This window comes from Halyomorpha halys, unplaced genomic scaffold (genome assembly GCF_000696795.3).
Source record: "Halyomorpha halys isolate HHAL.00 unplaced genomic scaffold, Hhal_1.1 Scaffold77.1, whole genome shotgun sequence".
NCBI lineage: Eukaryota > Metazoa > Arthropoda > Insecta > Hemiptera > Pentatomidae > Halyomorpha > Halyomorpha halys.
Genome location: NW_027105298.1, coordinates 575,479 through 601,376, shown reverse-complemented (window position 1 = coordinate 601,376; position 25,898 = coordinate 575,479). Strand labels below are relative to the sequence as shown.

Here is a 25,898-nt window from a genome sequence, read left to right as displayed (position 1 = left end):
AGTAAGTTCAGACTTTGTATGACTGGACTGAATTGGCATGAGTATGCAAACAATAAAGTTGCGAAACGTTGCCATATAATAATAGTTGAATTATTAAATAATTTTCAAGACCCACAAAAATATACGTCTAAAACAGTCAAGAAAAAAGTTTAAAAAAGATACACACAAAAATTATTTTAAAGATAATGGTGGAATTCAAAAAAATATATAATAATACATAAATCACTATTTTTTAAACTATTCTTTACTTATATAAGGTATTGTATGTTATTGTTTTTTGTTGGCCATAATATTATATTTTTTTTAATTAAATCGTTCTACACAATGAAAACTAAATGTATTTTTCTAAAGAGTAATATATCTTTTTTTCTATTACATGAGCATCAGTTAGCCATATTACTTAAGGCACAAAACACTTTTTTTAACCAAAAAACTCAACTTAATTCAATTCAACTTAGATTGAGCTTTCTATTATTTATTTATAATTATAAGTTGTTCAAAATACTCCAAAAATAGTTTGATAAATAAACATTTCTAATTTTTAGAGGAATAAATAAAATTCATAATTTGAATAATTCGTTTATAATTATTTAGTTATATCTACAATAGAGAAACAATTTATTTATTCATTTTTTGTTTTAAGATATAATTTTTTTAAAAATCTTTATTGAAATTTACAACTGTACATTATATAATACATTCAGTAAATCTTATCTTAGTTAAAATGGAGTGTTGTAAGCGAGTAGAGAAACTATCCATTGGTAGCACTCTATATGATATAATATAAGCAATAAATTGATAGCGTTTTCAACAATATATAAAAAAAAAAGCCCAAACACGATATTTCCAAATCAATTTAAATATTTTCACGCTGTATCTGGTGCAAGGTTAGTTTAGAACAGAGAATTTAGAGGACAAATCAGTTAGGAAACTGATATACATGAAACATTATACATTACCAAATATTGTATTGTGGATTGAACTTAATTTAAATTTATATTAGAATAATTAATATGGCAAAAAAACATAATAAATATGTTATAAAATTAATAAAAATAATTGATCATTCATGATGATTGTGAAAAGTATAATCCTCAAAATTTTATCTTCATATCATATCTTCAGGAGAAATAGACATGCTAAAAATAAAGGACTAAATAAAACAGAATTATTTTATATAACCACGATTTTAAGACCAGGATATTGATGACTAATGTCATTAATGGGATAATAATTTTAAAAACAAATTTTGTCCGAGTAGATCTTGTGTCTTGAAATTCACCAATAATATACCAACATATTTTTGCGAAGATTCATGATATTATTATTATTATCATATTTATCCCTATTATTTGAAATAGTATGTATTCAATATTGAAAACTAATAACTGTGCACTACAGATGGCATTAGAATGTGAAATTCAATAACTTGTTACAAAACTTGTGTGAGTTAGTTGGAGTACACAGTTATTATTGATTTAATGAAGAATATATCAGTTTCCAAACAAATAATATGAATATGAGAACAATAATATCACGAAACATAACTAAAAATACTTACAAAAAATGTGTATATATATTCCTAATATTCTTGAACTTTTCAATAAGGTCAGTTTATAACATACAATTATATGCTAGAATTGATAAGTTAAAAAAAAGGAACTGAATTGGTATTAAAATTTTACATACTGATATAATTACAAAAACCGTGTTAGCGAAACGCATTTCAGAAACTAAGCAGTAGGTAGAAGTAGGTTGATTCCTTCCACGTGGTGCTCCCTGGGTAATACCACATGATCAGTGTATGGTGTTTCAGGTGTTGTAAGCCCGCCCAGTGGCTCCCGGACACGGATTATATTGAATTTATTCATATAACCATGTATTTATATTAATATATCTATGTATTTATTTTATATATTTGTATTATGTATCTCTACCTATTCCTGATGGGAACCGACTAAAAATGTAGGCTTTTAGCTCAAGCAGTAGATACCACAGACTCCCTTGCTATGGTATGCTAGATTTGAATATTTATAATTAATCATTGGAGTTCTTCTCTAACGGTATCGCATTTATCAATTTACTATAATATTATTATGAAGAGGCATGCAGGGATTCTTAATTATAAAGTTTTTTTTTTATAATTTATTTATTGTTATTTATAACTGTATACACATATATAGAAAAAGTAAATTTGCTGTAGGTGACATAGTGACATGATACAAACATGTGGAGACTCTACACACTGATAGAACTCCAATAACATTTCTAGAGGAGATGATCTCGAGGCCATCTTCTTTTCAGACGCCTAGGAGGATTATTAGGTGATGAAGGAGAAGCCAGGTTAGAAACAAGTGGATTTGGGTGGTTGAGAAGTTTATTATAGAAGGAACGGTATCTGGTTCTGGCCAAATTGGCAAAATATGGAACATTGAGGTCCTGATGGATGACTTGATTTGTGACAAAGTAAGGAACATTAAGGATTTTACGAAGGATTTTGGACTGCAAGGATTGGATTCTGGAAGAATTTGATGGTTTAGTGGAGCCCCAAAACTCAACTCCGTATGTCCAGATAGGCCTTATAATTGTCATGTAGATCAGTCTTTTGTAATGGATTGGGAATTTAGACCGTTTGTCTAGTAAACGTTGCAATAGTCGGAATCTACGAGCAGTTTCTTGTCTTTTTAGTCTTGTATGAGGATTAATTATAAAGTAAAGTCTTGCTTACATTATTTTATATTTACAATCATATATACATGAGCCAGAATAATATTTGAGATGTTATGAATTCAGAAGTACCAGTTGGGATCTTTATTATTTATATTGAAAAACAAACACATATAATGACACATATTCAGTATACTCGTAACGCAAATGATATTTAAACAACACTGAAACAAACTAAACAAAACAGTACATCACTCAAGAGTCATCCCGCCCAAGTAGACATTATCAAGCCAAATAAACTTGCCCATGTGAACAAAAGATGAAAGTTTAAACATTGAAATTGTGAATACACAACATGAATAATACATAAATGTTGATCATACTTGTAATTTATTTTCCAAATTTAAGCTTTAATAATCTAAAATTAAATAATTAAACCAAGAAACTTAAAGATGGTTATTTTTAATTTTTTTACTTATTATAATCAAAATTTACATGAAACTTTATTTATTTGGATACACTGTGCTCGTCAAAATGGCCAAAAATTTCATGTAATTGATCCGTCAAAGTTTTTTTTTTTCTATCATTAACTTACTATTTCATCAAATTTAAATTTTAATAAATAAATTTAAAATGATAACAATATTTATTTTCTTAATTCAATTTAATTCCGATATTCTGAAGATAAATCTCGCCATAATGTTGAAACAGATTCTAAAAGTAGGGAATGTGGAGGAATAGTGTGATATATATATATATATATACACAAACTAAACAGAAAAAAAGCCAGAAGGAGGGTGATATGTTTAGGTGGGTCAGATAATATTTTTATGGGCAGCAATTAGTGCGAACTACGATTTTAAAATTCAATGTCTTAAGTTTCTCATTAAGTGGAAGGGATTCCATTGACCACGGTGAGAATCAACTGCAATAATATCTTTTCTCGTCATTACTTGAGGACCTCCCACGCGATCAATATTGAGTTTCGTCAATATATTGACAGTTTTAGTGGAATATTGTGGTTAAAATACTGACTCGTGTGTTATATTTATATGTACCACGTTCAGTAATATTTGTCGTGTAAGGTGTGCTTTATTCTGATATAATGAAGTCAGTGACTTCCATTAACTTAGGTTCATTCTTAACAACCTTAAGGTTTTAAAGCCAATTTTAGCTCTGGCTTTGATATAAATTAGAGCTTAAGGAGGAAATTAGAGCAATGAAACGATTAACCATTGCAAAGTTTATTATTAAGTTTAGGATATTGCATATATTTGTAGATATCCAACATTTGGATGTTAACTCTTCGTAGGGTGCGGTCAAGGATTCTCAAAATCGGATGGTTTCGCATGAGGGGCAAATTTCTTGGCTGTAATTTAAATTAAATTTCACACAGGAGTAGTTTGTGAGTCCACTTATTCCAGTTTCTGCAATTACAACATCTGGATCTCTTTTAGAGGTTGAGAGGGGTTGATTTTGGATGATCATCAGCCGGAAGTAATCTCTTGAGACGAATTTTCAAGGTGTGAAGGCCGGATTTCAGCTGGCTTCTTCGTTGAAGGTGTTCGATACACAGTTCATGTGACAATTCTTTAGGTAAACTCCTCTTGGAATTCATTCCAATTGATTCCCGAGGGGAATAACCAAGGAATTGATCCCTCCCAAGTTCAATATAGTCATTGGCCATCGACGTGCATTTGGCGGCACGTTTGGTTAGCAGTGTCACCTCCACCTTTTGTTGGCATTATATTTATATCATTTTTTATAGCTTCAGGTAGATCACTGTCATCACTTTATACATGCTGAATAAATACAGTAAACCTACTCGAACATTGTCAGAGGAAATTAGGTATATATTGGACAAAACATCATTTAGATAAAATATGAAGGAATTAATAAAAAATGAAGATAGTCCAGGTGCAGCCAAACCAAAACTCAAATAGTGATTAAATTTAAAATAAGGTAAATAAATATAAAAGAAAAGCAATGAATGGAAAATATAAAGTAATACAATTGATTATAGAGGTTAGAATATAAAAATAAAGTCAGGTAAAAGACAAAACAGGAAACCTGGTTCATATGTATCTTTAATCAGATTTTATTTTCATATTCCCATCCCCATCATTAATTATAATACTTTATATTTTATATTTACTATCCATTCTTTTTCATTTGTATTTATATATCTTTTTTTTAATTTATATTCATATGTTACTTCCAATTTTATTATACTTGCATACTAATTACTTTATTAATATCAATGTTTCTATTATATAATTCACACACCTGTGTACCCCTATTTATTTTGTAATCTTCTATTTATCATATTATATTTATTGTATCTATTCTTTTAACTTCATTTATTTGTATATTTTAACCTTGTATATTTATAATTTTCTTTTAATATAATTTCTCCCCCCCCCTTTTATTTAATTTATCATTTAATGTTTGCCTATTTTTAATATTTTCTTTAATTTTCTATAAACTTTACCTTAAAATTATTTTCTAATCTAACTTACATTAAACTGTCAGTCTCCACTCCTCTCCATACATCCTGTCAAACAGTTCACTTTTTCTCTAAATTCTGGTCTGTAAAATACGTTGATTTTATTCTCATTCCTCGTTTTTTCCATCTCTTAGTTTGTACTGTAATTTATATTTCTTCTTTTTATCTGTTATTATTTCCATTAGTTGTCTATAACCTTCTTTTATTCTTATTTAGCTTTTACGTTTCATTGTACATCTTTTTTAATTTCTCATTTACTTTTCTAATTCATGTTTACATCATTCAAGTTTTTTGTATCTTTTTTTAGCCCTGATAAAACCCTGTTACGAAAGGCGAAACGTTGGCTCAATGTTAATAATTTAATAACTATTTGACTTTTTCTTTGACCGCCCCTGGACCATCTTCTTTTTCTATTATTACACACGGACAACCATCGATCTTCCATAAAGAAATTAAATGTGAAAAAAGTAACTTTATGCTTTGATATTAACATGTACATGACAGTAGGTTTGAAGAATACCTAAGGATAGTAGTTTAAGCATTAAAATGACACGAGGGATTACAATTCGTTGTTAAAACATTCCATCGAATCGTGTATAATTCGAATGAATAATGATTCTCATCCTTCATAATTTATGTTTTCAAATTTCGAACAGAACAATAGCACTAATTTGCAAAAACCTGAATTTTTAAATTATTAATTGAACAATAAAGTTGATTATTGCAGGATTTGGGTTTTCACTAGACGATTTTGTACATTTTGGGTTTTTAGAGCCCGTTTTTCAATTTTCATACAAAAGACGGTCTTTACTTATAACTAAATGCGCATTCAATGACTGGTGTAAGAACAACTAAATTCCAAATAGGGCATTAAATAAAATAAAGAGGCTTCTCGGATATGTCAAACAAGTTTTGATGGCATTACTGTAGGAACAGCCTTAGATTTTATTGAACTATAATGGAACTTGAAAAATCCATGCGTGAATTTTGCTGAATACAAACGGTGATCTCAAGTTAACCGGAGTCCAACATAGAGTTGAAAGTATTAAATCCATTTGATTAACAAAGGTTAAGTTAGTAAGTAAAATATGCATGTATATACGAGATATAATGGAATACAGCATACTTCTCTCTGGAATTTATAATGCGGTAGGTATCTGAAAGGGAGTGCGATATATCAGAGACGCCGGTGAAAGAAAGGATTATCACAGGCCCGGCTTTGGACCCCGATCCCCGGCTTCCCCTAAACCAAAGCTCAATCTCACCGCCCCGCCTTTTTTCTTTTAGCCCACACGTTTCCTTTTTAGAATTTTTACATATTTTCCAACGAGTCTCTACATTAATCTTCAATTGTGAAACCGTAACGTGATGCAATACATTTAAATAACACATCATTTTGCTGAGCGAACATTGTAACGAACAATGGACAAATATGTTTATTTTATTTTTTTTTCCAGTATGATTCTTACATCTATTATAATTACATTTATAATTAATTATTTATAATTACATTGAGAAACTATTTAAGGAATTATGTTCGCACTACGAATATACGAATTAGTCTTAACACATTTTATTATCTTTACAAGACCCACGTTTCGGCCATCCTCAGAGACAATCTACCATAAAATAGTTTTTATTACATGTATGTTCCTCAACAATTCAAAATACTTAACGATATTATTTATAATTTAATAACAAGAAAAATTCTTCTTTTTTCTTATTGAAAGCTATTTCGAACCACTTCTTACTGGATACAGTACTATCTTATTTTATTTATGATCTTAGATACATTCTTGAGCCTGGTTAATGTTGTTTAAATAAATAATTTAATTTTTATCCATTACATTCTCAACACATTTTATTTTCTTTATATGCCCGACGTTTCGGCCAATTCGGCTATCCTCAGGGACAATCTACCACAAAATAGCTTACAGAACTGTATAAAGTATAAAGTCGTTCGAATCAGCTTTCAATAAGATAAAAGAAGAATTTTTATTCTTATTAAATTATAAAATATATTGTTAAATATTTTGAATTGTTGGGGGTCATACATGTAATAAAAGCTGTTTTGTGGTAGATTGTCCCTGAGGATGGCCGATTGCCCGAAACGTCGGACTAAATAAAATAGAATGTGTTGAGACTATAATGGATAAAAAATAAATTATTAATTTAAACAACATAATTAGTCTCAAGAAAGTATCTAAGATTCTAAATAAAATCAAAATAAAAATCTAGATTGCAAAGAAAGTAATTCAATTCATACCAATGATTAGTTTAAACATCGTTACTCGGTAACAATGTATTAGTTAAATTTTTTTTCTTTGAAAATCCGTTCAATACTATTGGCTTACTGACAATAATTAAAAATCAAACATTATTATATTGTTATAATCAATTAACTTGTAATTAACAGATTATATACACATACATTTGTCTGAGTTAAGATTGAGGTGTGGATATGGTGTTAAACACCGTATATTATAAACTTTAAAAAATATTTAAGAAACCCAAATTATAGGTGAATAGATAACAGAAGGCGCAAATGCAAATTTAATGAGGTCATGATGCTTAGATAATATACCAGTACACTAGAGTAGACAAAGGAATGTAACGTCAACCATTACGTCACATTCCTTCCATTAATTGATCAACACGCTACTAATTAATTTATGTATACTGATTGAGCTTGTAATATTTATGTTTTTTTGTAAACCTAATAATATCGAAAATAATTTAGTAATATTAAAAAGGTAAAGTACTAACCTCAGTACTGTTTTAATTTGATAAATTAAAATAAATAAAAAAAGTTTATTTAGCTAAATGTTTAATGTGGTTATATATATTTTAATATAGATCCAAATATAATATAAAAAAGGTGTGTTCACATTTATATGTAAATAGATATTTATATTATGTATTTTATAGTACTGAATATAAAAAAAGAAGAAAAAAAACTTGTAAAACGAATGCCAAATCCCAGTTTAAATATCCTTTAAAGATGTTTAAACTGTATCAGTAAAAGTTTTACATTACATCATAACGAGCATTATCATGTGGGACGATATTTTTGGTATTAGGTAAATACTTGGAGTACTGTTGAACGAGTTTTTCCACGATTACACGACTCAATCTCAATTATTATGTTCAGTGGAGATTCCTTCTAATAGCTCAAGAGACCAAGAGGAAAAACAAAGGCAATTATTTCACCACAATTTTTTATTACTTTAATGAAAACTATATATATTACAAGTCTAAATTGATGAGTCTTCCAAGTATAGGTGGGGAGAATATAAAATGGTGGTTGCTTCAAAACGTTGAAAAAAATAATTTTTCATTTAGAGCTCTATACCTTTGAAACTACCAACAACACAAGAAATCCTAAGATAAAATCATTTAATTAGAATAAATTTGCTAAAATATGAGCCCTATTAGATCTTAGATCTCAGGATATGGGTTCTTACAAGAAGCAACATTTCATAAAAAATGTACTGAAAAATCAGAAGTTAGTGAATTTATTTTGGGAAAACTACATCTCAAAAACCATTCAATGTACAGGTATCTATTAGGACTCAAATTAAACGTTGTTTAATCTACTATAAAGTAGTTAAATACGTTTATCTTCGTAGGAGTAGTAGTTTTTATTCCACAAAATTCATGCGAATATCATAAAAGCTACTAACCCTTGGATGATGCGTGTCATAAACTACTTTATAGTATGCTTAATTGCCTTTATTTTGAGTGCTGGCAGACATATATACGTCCCTGAAATCTATTTTTTTTTTCAAAAATCAAAAATGTCATCACAGCTAGAAATTAACATTTTCTGATTTTTTTTTGTTAAATATTATAAAAACTACTACTTCTACGAAAATAGTATATAGAACTAGATTTAATTTGAGTACTAATAGACATCTGTACGTTGAAAGGTTTTTGAGATGTAGATTTCTCAAAATAAGTTCACTAACTAATGATTTTTCAGTACATTTTTTATGAAATGCTGCTTCTTGTAAAAACCTGTATCTCGGGATCTACGGAATGTAAATAGCTCTATTAGGACTCATAGAAGATATAGACAAATTATACTAAGATAAGGAATGAAAAATTAACTATTTTTTAACTTTTTGAAACAGTCGACATTTTTTTTTACGCCCCCTGCGTATACTTGACAGAATTATTAATTTAGACTAGTAATTATGCATAGTTCATTAATTAATAAAAAAAATGGGGTGAATTAACTGCTTTTTTCCCGGATCTTGTACAACAATGATTTCACTCGGTTTGAGGAAATTTTAATACACGACACCAAAATTATCGCATCCAATAGTAGGAATTTTTTCGCCACAAATTTTGTTTTGGATGGCTGATGTTAAAGCACGATCAGGTGGTCCACGAACTTCTTTCCTTTGGGTTATGTCGTAACGGAGCCATTTTTAATTTATTGCAGTATTATTTCACTGATGAAATCGGCGTTCAATATCTCTCTGCATCAGTTTATATGAACCCAATTTCCTTGTATTTGAAGCACTCTGGACGATATTGGAGTTCTCCAGTAACCAAAGATGCGAAAGAACTGCATGCAGAAAACTGGAAAGCAGTAGCCAAACCAACCAGCCAGGAAGAAATTAATCAAACTCATTTATAAATTCTCAATATAGTATTCTTGAGCTCTATCTGTTGTAATGAGAAATATGTTTTCAAGACAGAAACTATGAAAGCCAAGGACTGGCCTAAGACCAAAAAGCGGCTCACATTATTAATGGAAGAGGCAGGGGCATTAGAGAAAGGAGAGCTCTAGTCTAGGTAATCTTATTTCCTCTTACAAATTACTGGCATTAACAGACTCCGTTCCATCCTACGAGAGCATTACAGAGAGGGGTAATTCTGTACTAGGTATCCTGTAGGCCTTTAGTTCTCTTACGTGGCTGAAGATATTCTTCAGGATATCCCGAGCAGGTTAGGATTTTGAATTCATCTTTCATTCTCCAAATTTAATTTATTTTTTGTGGTTTGAAATGTAGATTACACAGAATGTCAGTCTGAATCTTATATGGAAGCTGATTCTCGAAATAAATTGCGTCCATTTCAATTTAGAGTAGAATTGCTTGCTATAGTACTTGAACTCAATTACTAATTTATTGACTTGTCACGTACATTTCCTTGTGGGAGTATTCCCTTCATATGTATATATGAGCTAAGGAGCAGGTGCGATGCACACTTTCACTTACGTCCCTACAGCTTGTGTTGTAGTTATCGAAATTTTCGAAAAAAAAATGAACAGGGAAGGCAAACATAATGAAAAATAAATGATTATTTTTTTTTTTTAGCAAAAATTCGTATTTCAGGATTTCTTGTGTTCAAAATAACTAATATAAATCTGGTTTCTGCCAAGAATACAACAATTTAACAAAAGATAAAGAATCAGCATTGCAACCGGGAAGCATCGGGTGGTCTCGGCTTTTCGGTTAAAATTAGAAATATCTATTTTTCTCCTTTATTTACAAATAAAATTCATTAACATTTTGCATTTATCCATAGCTCTTTATATTTTAAGAATTTTATTTTTTTAATTTGTCATTTAAGACCTCACAGATTATTTCAACGAGGATAAGACTTATCCGGTATTAAATATGACTTCATTGTTCATTTGTTTACCTAGTTTAATAAAAGTCGTTATTTCAGGGAAAATCGAAACAAAATTAAAAAAAAACATTCTGCAGTACTAAAAGTCTGTTATCGCAATACCTTTACTGTATATTTAATGAACAATTTTACTAAAATATCAGATATCAAAAGAAAAATCGACAAATATAAAAATTGACTGTGCTTTTATAATATTTTATTGTTTTTTTTGCGATCAGTCTCTAGAACGATAACCACTGATCCTTTAGTGTGTTGAATCAACAACTCTTAGTAAAGCCGATGACAAATAACCGTAAAATTTTGACAAGACGCATAGTTTTTATTGATTTTAGGAATAATTTTTTAAAGGATTCTCAATTCCTGGCAGCACCAGGCTCCGTGAAAACCTTCAGCTGAAATAATCAATCTAAGAGAGGCTTAACCGTAAGTTCTAAGCTTAAGTCTTTTTCACGGATGGCAGTAAATCGTATTGGCAGATGTCATCGAATATAAAAAGATCTACAAATCCGTTAGTAAATAATTTTCAGTAGAACCTTCACGAACTGAAATGATATATGACCCTCTATACAATGATAATACGGTCTTCCAAAGTTAGTCTATCCAAGGCTAAGCGAATGAATATTCAACTATTACGTCAGACGTACTGAGTTAAGATATGACAAGTTGGGAAGTCAGTAAGCTACCAGATAGCAAGTTCAACAGTATACTTTGAACTTAGAAGGTTATAATTGTTATGACAAGGTTATAGTTAGTCAGGGACTTTTCTGTTTAGTATGAATTGTGCAAAAATTCCAGAGCAGAAATATGGATTGGTAAGTAGATTGTATGTCGTTTATTACTTTTATTTACCTAAATATGAAATATATAATAAGTGAAAGTATCGGGAAAAATTTTGAATTCGAGTTTTCACCGAATATACTCGTTTTGAAGTCCAAATTACCACGTCTTACAAAATCGTCTATATGTCTGTGAACCCCCTTTTTCATAAACTTATTAATTCGTAACAATAAAAATAGATAAATAAAAGCAATGAAAGGATTTAATTATCAAGTTAAGGAGATCAGAGGAAAAATATGTTTTTTTTTTAAAAATGCAATTCCGGAAATAAGATCTGTAATATATCATTGGAAAGTCAAAGATTTTAGGAATAATAATATTTAACGTAGAAAGTCGTAGAAGGTAATGGAGAATTTTAGTATTATCAATATTAATTCAATAAAAATGTAGCTTTGAATAAATAGTTATTTTAGTTAACTGCGATATTTTTATATTACTGTTATTCTCGGATTTAAGTAATCCGAATTTTTCGGTTAATTTTTGGTTTAATATAAAGTCGGGGTCGGGGGTCTCATTTTCTGATGCCCCTCCTTTCCGCGGACACCGGAAGGCCCCCAAGACGCTGCGACTGCAATGCCGCTCCAGCCTAAGCCAGCTTGCAAGCTAGGACCTGGCCTACCCCTACCATCACGCCAGAGTCCAGGACACGCTTGCCAGCCACGGAGGAAGAAAGACGTCTTTTCAGACACCAGGCGAGGATAGATGGTTTTCACCATTTCGGCAACCGCTGAACCTAGAGGAGGAAAACGGCTAAAAGACGTCACTGCGGCGGCGAAGACATCACATAGCAGATTATATTATAGATAAGAGACCACCCAAATTTGTTCCTATATTATATTATTATAGATAAAGATTTCTGGACTAACACAATAATCCACTTTGCCCCTCCAGGGAATTAACTTTATAAATAAAAGGAAATACATGCATATTGTTATCGCCAGAAAAGTCTCACAATTTTCAGCCCCCCCTTTTCCACACTAATAATTTTAGTTATCATCTAAAAAGACACTTGGGACACCTGCAGTATAGCACGAGCAGGTCCCGATGTAAACAATCATGCTTTTGCATAACCGAAAATATTAAACTTTAGGAACAATAGTGATTAAGTGAGTGATTACGGATACAACCCGGTTTAATTATTAAGAGTGAAATAAGTGGGTCATTATAAATAAATAATCTCCTAATTCACCTTCAGGCTTATTAACTAACTCATTATTCACGTCTGGACTACATTTATTTAACACTTAATATCTAATACGTATCCTGACATTTCGTTTCTGAATTTTGATTGGCTGCTGGTTTGTTGCCAACGCACCAGAGGGGACACTTGTGAAAAAGTCCTAAACAGTGGATTTGTTCGTTGCTGTAGAGAGTCAAAAAACTTTATTTGCCTTTGCCAGATGAACACGATGTTAGCCGCACAATCTTCTGCAACATAGTCTCTTGGAAGCATTGTACATGGCGCTTTGACACGTCTCTGAGAGTTGTGAAGTGCAGAGCACCATGTAGGTGTGCTGCTATCAAGATACTTTTGTAAATTTGGAGTTTGAGGCTTAGTGAGAATACGGGTGACCATAAACGAAGGTCTCCGGTATGATCTAAGGCTTGTTTGGTTTTCATGTAGAAATGACCCTGACAATGTTATGTGGCGATCTAATTTGATGCCCAGATATACTATGGAGTTTAAAGGCCTTAGTATGGAGTTTTTCACCTTTGGTTGATGGTTGGTTTTCTTTCCTTTCTGTAGTGCTTGAGATGGTGTAGTTTTTCTGCTTTCTATGCAATTCCGAAAGTTGTTTTTTCTGCTTTTAGCCCATTTTTGAAAACAGGTCTGTGATTAAAAACGAGTGGATACATCTAAATAGTTTTAATTATTTTTTGAATCCTATACCCATACAACACTTTTACAAAATTTGAAGGGAATCTGACATGGTAAGTTTCAAAAGTGTGCTGAGTTGACGTGGAAGGACATTGTTACAAATCTGATATAATTTAATATTATTTATTTTTATATAATTTAATTTCTTGTTTGAGACAGATTTGTTAATCAACTATAATAAAAAATATCCCCATATCCTCACACTGTTTATTGTCTTGTAACTCTTTATGAGTGATAGAACTGATTAAGTTATAGATTGTAATATACATTGTAAACCAAAAAGAATCAGAATAAGTGAAATTGGATAATGATGCAACATTTTGATAACAGTGTCAGCTGTGATGTTATAAATAAGATCCTTGAAAATGGCCGGAATGACCGAAATGTAAGAGTTACAAGAACATTAACAGTGTGAGACTATATGAATATTTTTATTATAATCGATAAATACTACTATCTTTTTTAAGAGTAGATAAATAAATTCCGAATACTAAATGAAGAAGGTTCGTGGCAAATCCGTTTAATCGTACTGACTACGGATCCCAAATAAACAACTTATTTCGGTCATCTCTGAGGCCAATCAACACCAGCTGCGGGGAACCGAAACTGAACAGCTGAGATTCGAGATCTGTATTAACAGAATTATCCAATTAGACAGTTCAATCTCAAGTTTGGAGATAATTAGTAGCCTCTTTGCTAATACAACATCCCAAGGGTTCTATCAGCCCGAGTTGGAGTCCTTTTGTTAAATGATTGATCAGATTCCAGCCCGGTACTCGGACAATGCCCCCCCCCCAGCTCCTGATTTTGGAAACGCATTAGCTTCTACGTCACGTAGGACTGGAGAAGAAAATACTGTCCTGATTACCAAGCCTCGGCGTTTTCTTCAAAGTTGAGGGTAATTGTTTTTTTGCGTTATTAGAAAGATAAAGTAGCTGAGTAATACTAGAGCTATTATATTTTACTAGGGTAGGTTTTTATTCTTATAAAAAATAAGGTAATTTTAAAGACAAGAATTCATTCTTATTCCTAAATAAATAAATAAAATTCAAGGTATGTAACGATGAGGATCTAGAAGTGGTTGAAAACTACTTTGGCACCAACATACATAGAGAACGGAAATTAAATTGGAAAATAGCACATATAATTGTTGGGGCCAACAAAATCTATTCTTGTATATGTATCTGCATCGTTGGCCATCCAGATGTCAGCCACGAAACCAAGTTCCATGTTTAAACACCATTATACATCCCTAATCTCACTAACGGGACGAAGAACTGAATCATGCTTGACAAGTAGATAGGCAGATCTGAAATGGAGCACTTACGTAGAAATGTAAGAAAAACTAGAACAGACCGTGAAAGCAGAAATGAGTAGCTTGAAATTCTTGCATTAAAATCTACCCTAGAAAAAATACAGCTTAAGTGGTTCTTCAGGTGTGTAGAATACGTCAGGACCGGGAACCCAGAAAGGCAATGGAAGCTCGACCCGCTGGTAAGGGACCACGCGAAAGTTATAAGATTTTATATAAAGAGTATACCCAAAGGATCGGGAAAAAATCATTCCAACTACTGAAGGAATTCTGCTAGGACTATGAGGTTTGGCAGCCTTGAATGGAGGCCCTTACACGCTAGATATGCCACAATGAAGAATCTAGAGCAAAAGAAGAAAAAAAGTACAATTATATATATAGGAATTTGGAAAATCTGGGAAAATTGTCTACAAAGTCTGCAGCTATAAAAATATAAGGGAATGTGTAATACAAGTGAGAGAGTAACTGGTGGGTCTTCTACAAAACAAAAAAAAAATTCTGAATATTTTTTTAAGATAGCTCCTATCTAAAACCACTATTAAGTAAAACTTGAACGAAAAATCTACCTATGAAATCGTCACTCATTATTGGGGCCAAAAAGCAGCCCTGAACAGATAAGTACTTTATAAAATCAATTAGTACTAAATCGCTTAGCAATTATTAATTTGAAGATTTCATTTCATAAGGATAACACGTTTAGAACTATTGAATTGATACAAATTTCCGAGTCCCGGAAGACATTAAAATTCCTCTGTTTTTATTTCCAGGTTTTGTTTGTTCACGAAAATAATATTTCCTGTATTTTTCTGGGATGTATTTTGAAATAACACACAGCCTCTTCAAACATGATAAAAAATTAATTTAAATAAATTTTGTAAGCTTTCAATTAAGAGCTGAATACATTAAAACATGTTTCCCAAGGGAAGTTTCTAAAAAAGTTGAATTGTGTTTAAATGTCGTTATGAAACGGACATAGGAATGAGCTGACGGTAAGTAGGATGGTTGTAAAACATTAAAATATAATTAATTAATCTTGGTTATCTGAAAGAAATGTTTCTGGGATCTTTTGAAACAATTTTATTGCAGTGGGATTTGAACAGTGCCCGTTTTTATGGTGTGTGTTCATTTAGTTAATATTTCTTATATGAGTATTAAGGCCACAAAAATCCATAGTGCTAATTTTTTACTCCTAGAAAAATATTTAAAAAAAAGCTTAAAATAATGACCGTTGTAACATATTCCATTCGAATTTCATTTTAAATTTTTATAAGCAACTCACAATTAATTATTTTATTATTAATGACAAATTACTTACAATCTAATAATAATTTTTGAATTAAAAACTCGAATTCGCCAAAACTTCAACTAATGATCTCAAATAAAAAAATATATATTGTTGAGTGCAGATAAAATCTAGCTTAAGTTAGTTGAGGGTGTGTGCAGCATAGCAACACCAATAGTATTTTTTTTTATAATATTTATTTATTGCTATTTACAACTGTACATTTAGTAAATCTGATCTTAGTTAAATTGGAGTTTTACATTCATGTAGAGAAACTACCCATTGGTAGCACTCTAATAATAGTAATTTTTAAACTTTTTTATGTGTATAGAGGTTTCGGTCCACTTATTTGATGTTCATTAGGGCTTAGAAAAACAAGGTACAACAATCTCAGGTAGACATGTCTAGAGACATTATCAATACAGTAGTTTTAATTTGTTGTGTGTGTATACAGTGTTGTGAATGCATGAGTCGTTGATTATAAAAAAACACCCAATTACAGTTCACATCTTATGATTTTTTTTATAAATATATCTTTCCTAATTAAATTAGCTTTTAATTAAAATATTATTACATTATTAAGAACGTTTTAGGGTCGTTTATCCATTTTCAGATAAAAGTTTTATTAAGTAATCCTGTACTATTGTGTCAGTGTATTTCTTTACCTTTTTTTGTTTCATAACATCTACTTTATAACAGAAAAGGAAAGGAAAGTGCAACATATAAGCAGCATTAGGAACACTATTAGAATAGATTGTAAACTACAAACCCGAAACTTAGTTACTAATTGAATAATATTTTTAATAAAGATTAATTTTATCTTTGCAGGACATGCAAGGAGTCCTATAAGTGAGTAGTCATATTGTGGGAGCAGATATTGTAACTTAAGAGGAACAAAAAAGACCAAATGACCCATAGTCCAATTCAAGGTATGAGACCAAAAAATCAAATTTTGTATTCTTAGCTGTTATACGTGGTTTTTATCAGAAAATTCAAATAACTCTACTTTAAAGCCCCCTTAAAAATGTAAGAGGTGCCAAATTGAAGAAGAAAAAAATTCCTATAAATGTACTGGGTTGGATCTGCCAAAACAGAAGATAAGAGTTCCAAGATTTTATGTTAAAAATTGAAGTTTAGTATTTCTAAAAGTTTTTAGACATTTAAAGCAACTATTACTTATCATTGGCTAGACTAAACATCCCAGATCCAAAAAAAAACTCATGTATTAAGCTTTGGTAGAAACGCCAGCAATTTCGGTGATATAGATATAGGAGAAAAAACCAAATTGATGAGGAACTAAAAGCGAAGTTGAAGGCGGGAAATGCTTGCAATTTTTCAATTTTGAAACTGCTTAGCTCGCGCCTTCTATCCAAAGACTTAAAAAATATAATTTATAAAACTATTATTTTTCCCACTGTTCTTCACGGATGCGAGACGTGGCTTCTTACACCAGGGGATGAACAGCGCCTTAAGGTTTTCGAAAATAAAGAATTACGTAAAATATTCGAACCGAAAAAAGATAAATTGACGGGAGAATTTAGAAGAATACACAACACTGAATTAAGTGACCTACACGCGGTAAATATAATTCAAGTTATAAGATTGCACGTCGAATAAGATTGGATTGCGGCGTATAATGTGGGTGTGTATGGTTTTAGGGCTTAAAACGAGCGGATCCCTAAAATGTTAATAAACACTGAACCGACGGGTAAACGTCCGAGGGATAGACCGAAACGTAAATGGAAGGATTGCGTTAAAACTGATTAAGTAGAATTGGGTTTGGAGGGGCATCACTGGAAGGATGTATGTGGTGAGCGATTGGTTGTATCGGCATGGAACTTTTGGGTTCGTTAGGACTTCATTATTATTATGTATTAAGCATTAATATGGTGCGAAACAAGCCTGCATTCCCTAATCAATTGAGGTTGTGAGGAAGAAAAAAATTTTAAAAAAGAAGCACCAAAAAGAGATTAGTATTTTATTACAAAATTTCTTGGTTTATAACTAAATAAATAGTATTAATTATTTTTCTGATTTCATTTACAATAATTTTAATTACAGGAACTGCTCAAAATGACCTCCACCCTCCCTTCCACCTTGGACCACCGTTAGAAAAATGTAATAGCAACTACTATTTAAAGTCAAGTGTGATTAGAATTATTTTGGTTCAATTAGTAATTATTATTTCAGTTAATTACAGCGGTTCACCAATGATTTGAAGTTACTAATCAGAACTTTAATTTCATACCTTGGTTTCTAATTGAAGTATATGTATATGAATGTAATTATAATTGCAATTGCAAATATTTTGCGCACGGCGCTGGCCAACAAAAATTCAGGTTACAACTTTGTTGAATTGATATTATCGTGTTTTGAAATAGGTAATAAAATAATTTTGAAATGCATGAATATATAAAAAAAAAATAATGTTATGTTTTCATCAATATTGACAAATTAAACCAAGAGTTGATAAAATACAATAATTTATCCAAGGACTAGGTTTTTACCAATTAGACAATATTAATTTCGTGAACTTAACTGGGGTTCCAAAATATTTTAGGTATGATCACTTATTAATTTATTTCCGTTCTAGTATCAGTTTACTTACTTTGCAATCCCGTCAACACTAATATATTACAAGCTTATAGCTTTCTGCTTGTATAATTAAAGGAGTTCAATTAAGGGAAATCCACTATTCTCTAATCTTGCTCAAAGCATATATTGTGTTGGTACAATTAGGAAGGTATAAATTTTATTTAACTTTGACGAGGAACATGAATAGAAGTGAATAAAACACCGAAGGAAAGACATCTGGCAGTAATATTTTTAATAATTGTTTTAATACAATATATTTTTTTTAAATTTAATTTGTTAATACTTTTGTTTATAAATGAAAACGAAGTTTACTTCCTCATTGTTGTTTCCATCTGTACTGTAGATTTTTTAATGCTGTTTTTTTTTCTTACCTCCTTTATCAAACAAATAAATAACAATATATTTATATATGGGGGGGTCACAGTAGCAGCGTGATAAACGCGCCAGTCTACCAACCCGAGGGTTACGAGTTCGAATCCCCGGCCCTACCCGGGATTTTTTCAAGCATACAAATATGCAATACTCACTTACAACCTCCCCCCGGGCAATTGTGAGGTCCGTAAGCCAATGGGTGGCACTCACAAAAATAGGCGTAGGAGTGACAAACCCACCCTATGAAAACCTCATCATTATAATTGGCATTATAATTATGGGCTGGGTCCGCTAAAGGCGGGGGTTACAATATTGGCCCAGGAGCCGCTGGCCGGGGGATAACAGTTTGGAATGCTGTATATTTTATTTTTGGTTTGTCTAGCGTTTTCAGTGTTTTAATATCGGGTTTGAAAGTCATGGGCACTTAGTTTAAATTCAAGATGTGAATATCTGTTTTTTATGAGATAATTTTTTTTTTCAATAATTTAACAATTTAAAACAAAAATATTGCGTTCTCATCGTGTAGAAAAAAAAAAGTTGGGGACAGTTTTGAGAACGGACATGCTTTTTATCTTTACAACGTTGTCTGAAAAATCGTTGTTAAGGACTTTAATGCAGTATATAATGGTTTATAAATGGCAGAATGTCTAAATCGGGTCATCATCAAGCGTTAAAAGATAAGATACGAGGAGAAGAAATAGGCTATGATAAAATCGTTGAAGACCGGGCTATAATACTTAATAGATTCTCATTTGAGATTTTTATATCCATAATTAAAAACTACAAGTATAATCTTTCGAATTAAGTAAACACTAAATCATTAGAAACATTTCGTTTGTAAAATCAAACCACGTGGATTTTTGTAGTATATTATTTAATTTTTTTCACACGCTACGCAGTGCATAAATATTATCTAATGACATTAAACATTTATATTTTGAATAATTATTTAGAGTGTAAAAACACGTTAGTGGTGGTTTTAAGAATGAACATTTTACATATTTAAAACAATTAACTATTTATATAAAAAATAAGCTCAAATCTAACAGTTATGAAATTTGTTTTTTTGAATGGTACACATTTTATTTTTGTTTTGTCTATTGTTTTCCCGTTCTTTAATGTCGGGTTTTTAAGTCATGACACTTATTTTAAATTCGATCTATAAATATCTGTTTTCGTTTTTTTTTTTTTTTTTTATGACAGATCATTTTTTTTTGGATTAGATTTTCAATAATTTAACAATTTGAAACAAAAATAATGTATTTGGAAAAAAATTCGTCGATATTCCTTATTATGTTAGTATTGTAAAAGTTTGAATCCTAAAGATGTCATTACTAGAATCATTCAAAACGCATCATTAATTTCTACTTTACGACACTGCATCAGTCTCATATTTTTTTCAGTGTTATAATAAAAATATATTGTTATAATATATTAAAAATAATTCCAAATTATATGATATCGGTAACCATAATAATTTTATAATAATTATCCCCGACCATAATCATAATAATTTTATGATGGTCAGTGTGCGGTAAAAAAAAAATTGTAAATAAAATATTTAATGTGAGCCAAAGTTTTACCCCACTAATCAGCGCTTTCTCAGAGCTAAAGTACAAAGTGCAAAAGTATAAACAACTGAAATTAGATAACAAACTAAGATAATTGATGACATAAAATAAACTAAGGTGTGCCATATAATTTTTACATATTTATGCAAAAAATAACTATAGTTAATAACAATAAATATAAATAACTATAAAAGTGAACATATTAAATTAAATAAAACAAAGATGTACTGTTGAAAGTATAAATAAACAAGAATTACAAAAATGTATTCTGCTATCATTGAAGAGAGAAATGTTTATTTATGAGATAAATATAAAAAACAGATAATAGATATGGGAGCATAATAGGTATGTTAACTTCTGAAATACAGAAGATTAATAGATAATAGACTGCAATAAAATAAAATTTTAATGCTATTTAATGTTTTTAGTATGTGTAATCAATACTGGTGTTATCAAAACAACACTTGATTAAAACAAACTGTTTATTACAAATTACTTTTTAATAACTTATTGAGAGTCTCAAGAGAGTAATTCACACACTTTCCTTTGATCATTTTAATATTATTTTTTTTATAATAAACAATATTTTAAAATTAACAGTTAGAAACAGTTAAAACGTCATCTAAAGGAGCAAATTAGTGATTAAAATACAATTCATTTGCCCTAAGAAATAATTTAAAATGAAATTAAGGAAAAAATCCCCACCCCCTCCCCCCCTCCAAAAAATAATAAAAAGATAAAAAATCATTTTAATACACAGATTTCGATCCGCTACATTGGGCTAGATCTGGACAAACGACTAACCTGGAATCCTCACGCAAGAATAAAAAGACAACTCCACGTCGATTTCTACTATTACAGCACTTTCTAGACAAACAGTTTAAACTTCCAATTCATTACAAAATAATATATAAAATAATATAACTGATCTACATCACTGTAATAAGGCCAATCTGGACATATGGAGTTGAGCTTTGGGGCTCCACTAAACCTTCGAATTTTTCTCATATCTAATCCTTACAATCCAAAATCCTTCGTGAAATCCTCAATGCTCCATACTTTGTCACAAATAAAATCGTATATAAAGACTTTAATGTTCCATATGTAACCCAACTAGCCCGAATCAGATGTCATTCTTTCCATTATCATCTCCCTAACTACCCAAGCCCACTAGTTTCTAACCTTGCTTCATCTTCCATTCCTAATAATCCTCCAAGGCGCCTGAAAAGAAGATGGCATAAAGACCTTCTAATATAGAAATATCATCAGAGTACTACCAATGGTTAGTTTCTCTACATGTCTGTATCACTCTATTATGATCTTAGACCAAATTTACTGAATGTATTATTATGTACAGTTGTAAATTTCAATAAAGATACTTAAAAAATAAATAAATTATAATTTAAAAAAACAACACAGATTTCCAGTTCACAAATAAGTAAACGAATGAATCACTTTATCTATAAAATATAGATTTTCGGACGGAAAACATCAAAAACATACTACCAATAAAAAAATGATTTTTCAAATCCTGATTAAATATAAATAGTTAATAATTAATTTAATTAAGTTTAAAAGGGTTAAAACTTCAAAAATACAGTTTGGATTGGCTGCTAAATTAAACGACCTAGTAGTAGTATAGTTTACATAATAGAATTATTTCATATTTCGCTAAGCAGAAATTCTTGATTAATTATTTAGCTTCATAGATTGGCTGTACTGGTTGAATAAATGTTTTTTTCATTTTTGGAGTGCCATTACGATTAAAATGTAAATTTGAATTAACGTCTATTACAATATAAATTTTAATCGTCGATCATTTTTATAACTATATAAGATATTTCTATATTCTGGTTCAATATTAACTTAAACTGGTTCAATATTATCTAAATATTATTATTAGCATGCAATGCTCTTTTCTTTCGCCAAGTCTTTGGAATAAAGACTAAGCTCATTAATTCTACGGACCTATTCATTTTTCAAACTTTGACTCATAATTTTATGGTTCATATTAATTATATAATTGTATTATTCATTAAAACGAAAATGAAAATAAGAAACTTATAAAAGATTCTGCTGAACTCGACATGATAACCTATATGCTGGAAAATTCTCTCTCGACTCCATCTTCAAAGGATATATTTTGAGGTCACAGAGTTAACATTAAAAGTATTTAATGTGCAGTAGCAAGTACTTGCTTATAAGTAAGCAAAGATGTATTTATCTTTTTTAACAAAACTTCTCTATAAAATGTCCTTTAAACATTCTTTGTAAGAAATATATACATATATATATATAAGTTTTTTGCTCCTCAAGACAGCCAAATAAAATAATATCAGTTACATGAAATCCTACCTTTCTGTGGCTTGGCCTCCGGCAGTTGCAAAAGAGTGAAAAAATATAGTAGAAATATGGGCCGCAAGATTCTACAGACCATCTTATAGGGACGTTTATCTGCAAAAAAATAAAATGAAAAAATAATTACACAATATCATATAAAATTTAAATCACAAGAATTGATAATTAATTAGCGAGTATTCTAACAAAGATAAACATATATATTTTACAAGAGTACAGTTGTTTTCAATAAATTAAAATTTTAATTCTAGATATTACTCAGTTTATTTCAAAATTTTTCCTTATTAGATGGAAATTACTAAGTAATATTTCCAATAAAAATTGAATAATTTGACTTATCTACGTATAATGCCTTCATAATAAATTTTCAATAGTAATTGGACATACTGAACTTTGGTTTGATATCCCTCAATTATATAAAGTTTATTTCAGATAAAATTTCATTGAAACTAACTTATAAATAGATACCAATAATAATAAAATAAACATCGTTAGGAAAAAATAAATAATGGTTACAGGAAAATTAAAAATACATATGTTCAAATACTTCTGTATTTACTCAATGTACAGTAAAGATATTAACAGATTGTAATCCTGAAGTATCAAAATCTATTTCATTGTTTATCATTCTAACGTAACCCATCAATTGTATTTCGATGATAGAAGTAAATTGGTATTTACAATTCACTATTAACACGTTCAATATATTTGTATTATATTTTCTGTCAAGAAAAAAGATTATTTCGAATCCGGTAAAAAGCATAAGTCTTAAGTTCAATAGTAACAAACTTTAGATTGATACAAATTTATAATCTACAATATTTTTTTTTATTCCCCACCTAATAATTTGTAATATTATTAAATTATGTCACAAGCTAGCTGATCGCCCAACTTTTCCAGCTGATAAATAAGTATTTCGAATTTACAAATAGGAATAATCCTCAAAAGCCGAAATTAAGATTTCAAAATATATTTAGAAGTGTATTAAGAATAAAATTTGTGTAAAATGTCATCCTTAAGTAATCTAAAAGCTAGATCCTCCCTTCAACCGAATAGAAAACTTCAATAATTATGTAAGCAGAATATCCTTAGGGCTCTTAATTTTTTAAAAATTAAAATTTCAGCAAAGGGTTAATTATAGATTCTCAACCTTTTCGTCACGCCATATTTTTAATGATTGAAAAATTAGGCCTGGCATTATCAACAAATAGGTCAAAAACTTTTACAGTGAAGCCTCTCTTTAAGTTTAAAATGTTACTTGCTTTCAGTTAAAATAATGTTCAAATAAATATTAAGTATCAATTGATGAACAAATGTAATTGAACAATGTTTACTTTAGAAAAAAATTCAAAATTTACTTCAAGATTCTCGCGGCACACTAAAATGAAGTGATACCTTGTTAAAGAATCACTGACTTATCTTATAGGGTTGCTATAATAATCATTAGTAAATTAATAATATATCTTGTTAGATAATGAGCCATTAAAAATATATTTAATAGAAATAAAGAGTACTAGAACCAACGGACTGTAAATCATATCCCAAGTATATATTACCGGTATATCTTGGTACATCACAGCCAATATCATATACTATCTTCTTACTGTTAGAATGCCATAAATATAAAACTGGATGAAGGGTTCGCTGTAAATCTGAAGATAATATAGATAAAAGAATATTGTAGGGTAAGGAAGGGAGATGTAGATTTTATAGTCTCGACATGGTCCCTTCTTAGCCAGGAAAGCTTTGCTGTTATTGCTTCGGCATATAGAGCCTTCCTCTGTTATGGCTTGTAATATTCGGGGATCAGCGTACCCTCTTCTCGAGTAGATCGCTATCGACCCACATCTTGCGGGGAGTATAGTCAACTTTCAAAAGTAATAGTTGTCGTAGTCAGATAATAGTGCAGGAGAAAAAGTAGGCGTAAATTTAAAATAATTATTCATCAGGTATCATTATTTCCTAATAATAGGAGTCCTTTCAGGCCATTTCAGGCTTAAGGACACCTTAAGAATTGTGGAGTAGATCGTAATGAAACTTGACATTTATCTGGACAGACCTCGGAAACTGCTATGTATTATGTTGCAGCCGTTCAACACAATAACTCATTAAAAAATGATTATTTTGAGATGTGCTTGTAATCGTAACATTAAAAGTAAGACCTATAAAGATTAAAACTGTAATATCTCAAAATAATCATTTTTTGAGTTTCCACTGTTCGATGTAGCAGGCTGTGTCAGCGATACGTTCCAAGGCTAAGTTAAGGTATTGTCTTCTTGGCTCTGATAGAATCCTCGATGGCTTACTGCGTCAAATGTACGCTTCTTTAATTTCCATCAGAAAGTCGACTAGCATCGACGAGGAGGAATAATAGCTATTATAAGAATTATTTCATTGGTCTTCTTTGGGATTGGGAAAAAGGACCAGTAAGTCCACTTGGTGGATACGTTTCCCTATTAGTTTTACAGAAATTTTCTTTAATCTTGGAAAACGCTACAAATAATTCTCAAAGAGAAAAGCACAAAAAGATTTGAAATTCGTCGGCATAAAAGTGGTGACAGCAATGAATAATTTATTAATCAAGGTCATTAATGTCTGAGATGAAAAAAGGAGTGTCACTACTTGGGTACATTAGATTAATTTGTAATAACAATTGCTTGGGTACGCTGTGAAAGGAAAGGTTTAAACCAACAAATAGAGCTTTTGGAAAAGAATAGCGACTTAAATTTGAAAAATATGAAGAGGGTAATTGTGGACGGAAACAAAAACTAATTTCAATGATGTACTTCCGGAACATATCATAAGAGATAAAACAAAATATATCTAAACAAAGTTAAGGAAATTCTATAAAAAAAAAAAAAAAAAAAAAAAAAAAA

The 25,898-nt window shown here is 30.3% G+C and overlaps 1 long non-coding RNA gene across 1 annotated transcript in view; it reads right to left on the bottom strand.

The window, feature by feature from the left end:
- Positions 1 to 25,898, bottom strand: part of LOC136796481 (uncharacterized) — a 231,045-nt gene that overhangs the window by 36,872 nt on the left and 168,275 nt on the right. Inside the window, exon 3 of the long non-coding RNA XR_010844194.1 lies at positions 23,020 to 23,118. This is a non-coding gene — a long non-coding RNA (uncharacterized lncRNA). The remainder of the gene's footprint in view (positions 1 to 23,019; positions 23,119 to 25,898) is intronic.